We start from the raw sequence: 8445 nt of genomic DNA, 5'->3' as shown, positions 1-8445 counted from the left end.
TCCAGCTCCTCTGCTCCTGGCGGTGGTGGAGGCAGAGGCAGCTCCAGCTCCTCTGCTCCTGGCGGTGGTGGAGGCAGAGGCAGCTCCAGCTCCTCTGCTCCTTGCGGTGGTGGTGGCGGAGGCAGAGGCAGCTCCTGCTCCTCTGCTCCTTGCGGTGGTGGTGGCGGAGGCAGAGGCAGCTCCTGCTCCTCTGCTCCTTGTGGTGGTGGTGGCGGAGGCAGAGGCAGCTCCTGCTCCTCTGCTCCTGGCGGTGCTGGCTCCCTCTGCTGTGGCGGCTGGGCATGTGCGCGCCGTGCTGCCTTCAGCAGCATAGCGAGAGGCTGCTGGGGGACACCAGCATCCTGCCCTTCTCCCCCCCAAAAATTTTCAGGGGGTTGAGCCTGTAACCCCTCCCCTTCCGGCTCTTGGGGCTGAACCAGCAGGCATTTTCCCTCTGCTGGTGGCTTGGGTCCCAGGGCTGTGGAAGCCCCGACTTGCCTCCCTTTGGGCTGTGGACGCACCGACTCCTCCCTTTTGGGCTGTGGACGCACCGACTCCTCCCTTTTGGGCTGTGGACGCACCGACTCCCCCCTCTTGGGCTGTGGACGTTCGGGCTCCCCCCACTCAGGCGTAGGACGTTCGGGCTCCTCCCACTCAGGCGTAGGACGTTCGGGCTCCTCCCACTCAGGCGTAGGACGTTCGGGCTCCTCCCACTCAGGCGTAGGACGTTCGGGCTCCTCCCACTCAGGCGTAGGACGTTCGGGCTCCTCCCACTCAGGCGTAGGATGTTCGGGCTCCTTCCGCTTGGGCTGCGGACGCTCAGGCTCCTCCCATTTGGGCTGTGGACGCTCAGGCTCCTCCCATTTGGGCTGTGGAGGCAAAACCAGCAGGCATTCACCCTCTGCTGGTGGAGATGGGGACAGCAGGCATTCACCCTCTGCTGGTGGGCCTGCTACCTGGGCTGCTGTTCCTTTTATCGTTGCCTCCAGGTAGCTGAGGAGAAACTCCACACCTTCCTCCAAGGTGTTTGGGGTGTGTTCCTCCTGATAGGCCTCCCATCTCTCACTGTCCATCATCCACAGGGCCCGGACGATTATGGGCAGAGACTGGGCCTCCAGCCCAGCATTCTCTAGGAACCAGCCCCGCAGTTTGATGGCGTCTTCTGCCATTGACCTTTTTTTTTTTTTTTTTTTCTTTTTTTTAAATCCAAACTGCGGTTCCTGCTCTGGCCTGAGTCCTGGAGGCGCTGTCGATCCCACGCAGGACACCACGTGTCACAAAGACGGCCGGAGTGGGTGGCGTCAGACCAGAAGCAGGAAGGAATACAGAGAGACTTGGGTTGGAACAGACAAAAACACGGGACACGGCACTTCACGCCAAAATAAATAGACAAACAAAACGGACTACACACTTAACAAACGGTGCACGGAGACAAACAAACACGGTGAGTACACACACTTATCTTTACGTTTAATGATTTTACGTTCTAGTTTCTCCTCTCTCTCTCTCACCCGTTCTCCTCTTCCGAACACCCAACCCTGACTGAACGAAAAATGTGCCTATTTATACTGTTGTGCTGGGATTCAATTACTAATTAATTATTCACTTGAATCCCAGCACGTGAATTAATTCTGTGCAACCCCGTGCTCGCATATTACATTTAACCAGCACGTGAAGTGATTTGTGCTCTCCTCGTGCCTAAATACAAATCTACACTTTAAATATACGTGAAACACAGACCCGTTTATATCCCGTGTACCAATCTATACACCAACATTAACATACGCACGCATATACACAACACAGAACACACAAATGCACACAGGGGCGGGGCACTTTGCCACAGTGACATTCAAGATTTAATTCCTCTGTTAAACACAACAAAGCAGCTGTGGATAATGGTAGAAAGAGTCGACAAAAGCCAAATACTATAAATGCATAAAATGAAGGAGCAGTGGGAAGTTTTTGACCAGCTTGTATACAGTCACACTCCAGTCAAAATAACTTTAGAAACCATACCTTTACATGGACCTTAAAAACAAGGGACTCGTTCTGCTAAGAGGGATTTGCAAATTAATGCTCACTCTTTAGTGCCTTGTACACATTATTGTGTACATTTTAATATCGTTGCAGTGAATCCTAGCATGTCTTGGAATATTTTTCCCTTAGCTTTCGCTCGATTGCAGGATCCAAGCATCATAGCTCACTCCAATTGACTTGAACACCCTTTTACCTGCCAAATTAGTGCTCTTTTGTGACACACGGCATTCAAGTATTCAAACAAGTTGTAATGATTCTTCTACTAAATAAATACAGCAAATCAAAGTGGATGATAACAGGTTCTCCAAAAAATCTTTAAGTTGAGGGGCCAGTGGCATTGTTAAAAGGTACTTGCCCCTCCAGGCGATGCAGAGCAGCAGGCAGGCCCAGGCGATGGCGAACTGGCATCCCCAGGCGATGGCGGGAGGGGAGCTCCTGGCCATGAAGGCGGCAGCAGGAGCTCCACTTCTCCCAATGGTGGTGCTGGAGGCAGAGGTAGCTCCTGCTCCTCTTGATGGCAAAGGCGGCAGGGGCTCCTCCCCTTTTGGCTGCGAAGGCGGCAGGGGCTCCTCCCCTTCTGGCTGCGTAGGCGGCAGGGGCTCCTCCCCTTCTCGCTGCGAAGGCGGCAGGGGCTCCTCCCCTTCTCGCTGCGAAGGCGGCAGGGGCTCCTCCCCTTCTCGCTGCGAAGGCGACAGGGGCTCCTCCCCTTCTGGCTGCGAAGGCGGAAGGGGCCCCTCCCCTTCTGGCTGCGAAGGCGGCAGGGGCTCCTCCCCTTCTGGCTACAGCGGGGGAAGCAGCAGGCCTGCTCCCTCTGCTGGCGGAGATGGAACCAGCAAGCATCCTCCCTCTGCTGGTGGGAATGGGTGCAGCAGGCACCCCTCTGGTAGGAGTGGGCAGTTGAGTGGGGAATGCCCCCGCTCCCCGCAGATGGGGCACCAGCAGTTATACATGACTGCCTGGAGGATGGCATCCCAGCTGCTCTCCCGGTTTGCGGCCGCAGCTGGTATCTCCCGCTTCTGGGGTCTTCCCCGGGGTGCCTGGTCCTGGCTCGCTTGGGCAGCCCACTCCTCTCCCTGGTATTGGGTGGGGCAGATGGCCACGGTGTGCCCAAACTCCCCACAACCAGGGCACCACTCATCTACCACGTAGACTTGGCCAACGTCCCCCAGTGGCATCTGTTGCGGCGGCTGACACTTTTGCTGTTTTTTACAGCTCTTCCTTCCCATTTTTTTTTTTTTTTAAAACTACAGTCCCGCTTCGAGTCTCTAGGGGGCGCTATCCCACTCTGACACCATATGTGACAGGGTAGCGTGGGCCCACGTTAATCGGCAGGCAAAGAGACTCGGAGACCAGGAAACTGCAGTTAAAGCGCTGCTGCACGGTTTAATCAATAAACAGAAAATAAAAATCCAAGACAAAACACTGCTCACCGAGCAAAAATAAAAGGTCAAAGAAAAACAAATCTCACACACAATAAACACTTACAAAATAACCGGCGCAAGGGCCAAAACAAAAGTTTAAACAAACACAAAACTGTTCAGGCTGGGCAGAGCCTTCACTGAACTTACATTTTTAACAAAAATACAGCAGCACAACACCAAACAAAGGATTTTCTCTTTTTATAGCATGTGGCTGGAGCCTAATTATCTATTATTCAATTAGCTCCAGCCACATTCTCACATGTATTTTGGCAGGGGATAGGAAATTAACCCCATCCCTGCCAACCACCACCAAATCACCACACAATATTATTATTTACAGGCAGGGCCCTGCCCCGCCACACCATATTTTAAAATTAGCATCTCTATCAAGTGTTGTTGAACAACTTGGACATTGTACCACTTCAGAATCCAATAACTGGAAACACAAATCACAATAATTGTAAATGTAATGGAAATCATGATGGAAAACTATTTAAAGCCACTAGACTATTTTAATGGATTTCTTCTTCTTATTATTTATTACTTAGCAGACGCCCTTATCCAGGGCGGCTTACAATCATAAGCAAATACATTTCAAGTATCACAGTACAAGTAATAATACAATTAAGAGCAAGATAAATACAATCACTTTGGTTCAATCAATTACAAGTGTGACAAAATACAATTCAATGATACAGCAGATAAGTGTCAGTGATAGTTACATCAGGATATGATTAAATACAAAATACTACAGATTAAACACTTGGCAGATTACAGTACTCTGACGTACAGGATTAAATGCAGTAAAATAGGGGGTAGATAAGAGCAAGTAAAGCGCATTTAAGGAAGGGTGATAAGTGTCCCAGGCGAAGTACAGAGGAGTTCTACAGGTGCTTTCTGAAGAGGTGAGTCTTGAGGAGGCGCCGGAATGTGGTCAGGGACTGGGCAGTCCTGACATCTGTAGGAAGGTCATTCCACCACTGCGGGGCGAGGGTGGAAAAGGAGCGGGCTCTGGAGGCAGGGGAGCGTAGAGGCGGTAGAGCCAGTCTTCTAGTGCAGGTGGAGCGGAGAGGTAGAGTGGGGGTGTAGGGAGAGATGAGGGTCTGGAGGTAGCTGGGTGCAGTCTGGTCAAGGCATCTGTAGGCTAGTACAAGAGTCTTGAACTGGATGCGAGCGGTGATCGGGAGCCAGTGGAGTGAGCGGAGCAGTGGAGTTGTGTGGGAGAAGCGAGGCAGAGAGAACACCAGGCGGGCAGCGGAGTTCTGGATGAGCTGGAGCGGACGGGTGGCGGACGCAGGGAGGCCAGCCAGGAGGGAGTTCCAGTAGTAGGCGGGAGAGTACCAAGGTACGTCCAGTGACTGCTGTGAATAGTGCAGCTGGCAATGAGGGAAAGACCTTGTGACAGCCTGGAGAGACATCTGACCGGAGTAAATAGTCCAATTGGGGCTAGCGGGGGTTAGCCACCCTAGCTGACAGGATCCAGCTCTGTGTTTTCAAATGGAACAGTATGCTGGAGACACCCACCCAAGACTTCTAAGAAATTAAAGAGAAAAATACCCCTAGTCGGTGGAAGATGACTCAGGGTTTCACAACACAGTTAATGACTTCGGAAAGGAAACGAATATGAGAACGGAGAGTATTTTGCAAAGGACTAGCTCAAGATCTGCAGTTAGCAAAGACATTGAGCTCCAGGTTTGTGTCTGTGGCTGGAGCAAAGTGACAACGGTCAGGGGTTTGAAGATTCATCTAGGGAGAATGACATGCTTCAGGGAGAAGGGACAAGGGCCTCCCATTGATCAGTATTTTTTATGAAGTCAGTCAAGTCAGTTGAATGAAATCTAGCGACAGGATGCAAACCACCGTTCGCAGGATATCAGCACCCCTGTCACAGATGAGAGGAGGACTTGCATAAACACAACTAGTGATGAACCTAATGATCCTTGTGAACCTGGTCAGATGAACCAGCGTAAGAGAGAAAATAACCTCAATGGGCACAAGACTGGAGTTAAATGGCCAAGAGCTTCTGAGAAAACAGCATGGGACACAGTAAACACAGATCTCTGTTTTGCATTGGAAAGGTTAGGGGTAACAGTTGAAAAGAAGCTGGATAAATTTTGGGATACCATCTACGCATATGGAAGCGAAGGGTTTGAAGTTGAAAAAAGAAAGGAGAAAGTACAAACTATCCCTGTAAAGTCTAGACGGCGGCAGTGCTTAGAGAAAGGAGGCAGCTGAGGAAGCAATGGAGGAGAGCAGAACAAAGTCAGAAGGAGGCACTCAATCTATTATAAAGGATCACTTGTATATATATATATATATATATATATATATATATATATATATATATATATATATATATATATGTATATATATATATATATATATATATATATATATATATATATATATATATTAGCTCAAAGAGCCAGCTGCCCAACGTTTCGATATGTTATACATATCTTTCTCAAGGGAGCCTGTGTTTGAATCAAAACATTGGAGGTATTTATAGGTTTTTGACGGCATGACAACTACTTGTTATTGTTTACATTCAAATCCATGATTTATTCTTACATGATGTAATGGTGTTCTATATATTGTGACATCATTTCTACTTCTATCTTTGAATCTGTATTAATTCTAATTAACATTACTTTATAAAAACTTATAATTTTATTATATCATGCAATGCTGGCTCTGAGGATCAGTCTTGATTTGGCCTCCCCAGCGCATCAGCATGCACAACTTTTGAATGAATTTTGTTTATTTATTTAAATGTTATATATTTATTGAAGTTAATTAGTTCATTCTTTTTTGTTGAGTCCCGCTGGCATAATCGTGTTCAGTCTATTTATCCATTTACTTTCTTTTATTCTTCTATATGTCGCATTGTCTAATTTTAGTTGTTCTAATACTACAAACTTTACATCATTTATGTCATGTCCTTGACTGGTGAAGTGCTGTACTATTGGTTCATTCATTTTTTTATTTCTAATGAATGAAAGGTGGTTCTGAATTCTTTTGTATAAAGTGGTTCCAGTCTCTCCAACATATTTGATTTCATCACATTTTTCACAGGCTATTCCATAAACAACATTGCTATTTTTACAGTAGATATTAGTTTTTAGTGGATATGTGGTGTTCTTATGTTTAATTATATTTTTACTTTTGTCCATGTATTTACACACTTTACATCTACTGGTGCACTTGTTCATAGAACCTATTTTGTCAATTACTCTTTTATGTTTACTGTGAACTAAAATATCACCTAAATTAGCTTCTCTTTTGAATGCTACAACTGGGACCTTAAGAAATACTTTTTTTTAATTTTTCTGAATTATGTAGAACCCGCAAGTGTTTCCAAACTATTTTAGAAATATTGGGCAAAAGTTTAGAGTAAGTCATTATTAATAGGACTCTTTTGACCTTTTTATTTCTATTTTTATAATCTAGTAGGTCATCTCTTTTTAGTTTATCCACTTTTCTTAACTCCGTCTCTATAATTCTTTCTTTTTATCCTCTTTTTTTAAGATTTGTTTTTAATACATTTCTTTGTTTTACATAGTCACTTTCTTTTGAGCATATTCTTCGTATTCTTATTCCTAGACCCTTTGGGATTGCTCTTTTAGTGTGTATCGGATGTTCAGAGGGCATGTGTAAATACTGGTGCATGTCAGTAGGTTTACAGAAGAGGTCAGTCTCAATTGAACCTTCTTCAACTTTTACTATGGTATCTAAAAATTCTATTTCTGCTCTTGTCCATCGAAGGTCCACCTTATATATATATATATCCGCTTATATTTATGATAGGAACAAAAATCAGTGTTTAATAAGACAATTATGCTGTTATTCATAGGTTTGTGGGGTTGTGATTTTACATTTTGCAAGTGCTTATGTAACAACCACGCTTAGTGTATACATATAGAGACCGCCAAACTTTAAGGCCCCTTAATATTTTCACAATAAAACACAGACAATGAAAAGGGAGAAATGCTGAATAAACGTGTTTTTTTTGGGTTTTTTTTAACAAAGAAAATGACTTACTAGGTTTAAAATATTGAGAGAGAGAGAGAGAGAGAGAGAGAGAGAGAGAAACTGCATTTAAACTGTATTTAACCCGATCTACATCGATGCACACAGAAATAGGATCACAGTACACATTAGCTTTTTTCGTTTTAAAACGTTAATACAGAAGATTAATCTGTTTAACATAACCTATACGTTTAAATGAGCAAAGTTGAAAAAATTGAGAGAAACGGTCTTTAACACAAGCTACACTGTCTCCCACAGAAATAACATCCTATCTTTAGAGTTAAAACTATTTAAAGCCACTAGACTACTTTAAAGGACCCATATAAACAGAGCTCAACTCAAGAAAACCCTCTCTTACTGTTTCAAAAACACTTCCGGCCCCTAGCCAGGGTACAGCAAACTACCTGCATCTTCTCCTCTTCAGAGTCTGTGTTCAAATGCCTTTCGGAAATCGTGCTGTGCCCAGAGGGGGTGGGGACTTCTCTCACACCCCTTCAGCTAGCGCAAACAGCCACCCTGAAGTGTCTGTTTGTGTCAGATGGCTGTCATAGTCAGCCAGATAGAGATTTGCCAAAAGCCCAGGGAGTGATTATGCTATTTTAGTTTTAAGATTAAATATGTAAAGACTGTAAAGAAAAGGCCGTTTTAAATAAATAGCGTTACATTAAATCAGGGCTTGTTACCATAGGTCCTATTAAGCTTGCAACCAAATAAAAAATAAATATGAAAAAACGATTCTGTTTGATTGCTCTTTCTATTGATCCAAACAGCTTAGAATCGCCATCATACACGACCAAACTATTCTGATGGTTGTTTAGGTAGGTTGTGAACCTTGTGTCCTGTGCTTCCACCCTATAACATATTTAAATTCAAAACTTTATTTAAACATGGTACAAAATGCAGTTGGGCTACAAGTGGTAGTCCTATCATGGTCCAGGCTAAACATGATAGTGTATGTACAATAGTAATCGATTGT

At 45.1% G+C, this 8445-nt stretch overlaps 1 protein-coding gene across 1 annotated transcript in view; it reads left to right on the top strand.

Annotated features, from left to right (window-relative positions):
• The first annotated feature begins 1362 nt into the window (after positions 1-1362).
• The window catches only part of LOC117402668 (adhesion G-protein coupled receptor F1-like), a 62443-nt gene continuing 55360 nt past the window's right edge, over positions 1363-8445 (top strand). Inside the window, exon 1 of the mRNA XM_059023648.1 lies at positions 1363-1423. The gene's annotated coding sequence lies outside the window, so the exon portion shown is untranslated. The remainder of the gene's footprint in view (positions 1424-8445) is intronic.

This window comes from Acipenser ruthenus, chromosome 5 (genome assembly GCF_902713425.1).
Source record: "Acipenser ruthenus chromosome 5, fAciRut3.2 maternal haplotype, whole genome shotgun sequence".
NCBI classification, from domain to species: domain Eukaryota; kingdom Metazoa; phylum Chordata; class Actinopteri; order Acipenseriformes; family Acipenseridae; genus Acipenser; species Acipenser ruthenus.
This window is presented reverse-complemented; position numbering and strand designations above follow the sequence as displayed.